Source organism: Apium graveolens, chromosome 10 (genome assembly GCF_009905375.1).
Source record: "Apium graveolens cultivar Ventura chromosome 10, ASM990537v1, whole genome shotgun sequence".
NCBI classification, from domain to species: domain Eukaryota; kingdom Viridiplantae; phylum Streptophyta; class Magnoliopsida; order Apiales; family Apiaceae; genus Apium; species Apium graveolens.
In genome coordinates, this window is record NC_133656.1 from 120,737,253 (window position 1) to 120,738,107 (window position 855).

An 855-nucleotide genomic window follows, 5' to 3' on the forward strand; every position below is an offset into this window, starting at 1 on the left:
ATCAATGTATGTGCTCTGACTTAGACCGATCATCCTTCTAGATCTTTCTCTATAGATCCTCATTCCTAGAATGTAGGATGCCTCTCCTAAGTCTTTAATGGAGAAATTGCTCCCTAACCACGTCTTAACAGCCTTTAGAGAAGGTATGTCATTCCCCATTAGTAGTATATCATCAACATATAGTACTATGAATGCCACATAGCTCCCATTAACCTTCTTGTAAACACACGGTTCATCTTCGTTTTGAACAAAGCCATACTCTATGACTATTTCATCAAAACGGATATTCCATCTCCTAGAGGATTGCTTCAATCCATAAATGGATCGACACAATTTACATACCTTGCCAGCATTCCTTGGATCGACAAAACCCTCAGGTTGTGTCATGTACACATCCTCTTCAAGGCTTCCATTAAGGAAGGCTGTTTTGACATCCATTTGCCAGATTTCATAATCATGGAATGCTGCAATGGCAAGTAAAATCCTTATAGACTTGACCATAGCCACTGGTGAGAAAGTTTCATCATAGTCAATACCATGAATTTGTTTGAAACCTTTTGCAACCAGCCTAGCTTTATAGGTCTGAACATTTCCATCCATGCCCTTTTTCTTCTTAAAAACCCATTTGCACCCTATGGGTTTTACCCCTTCAGGTGGATCAACCAAAGTCCATACTTGGTTTTCGTACATGGAATCTATCTCGGATTTCATGGCTTCAAGCCATCTCTTAGAGTCTGGACTGTTCATAGCATCTTGGTATGTGAGAGGCTCATCTTCATCTATGAGCATCAAATCACCACACTGAGTCATGAGAAATCCATATCTCTCTGGCTCATGGCGAAATCTACCAGATCT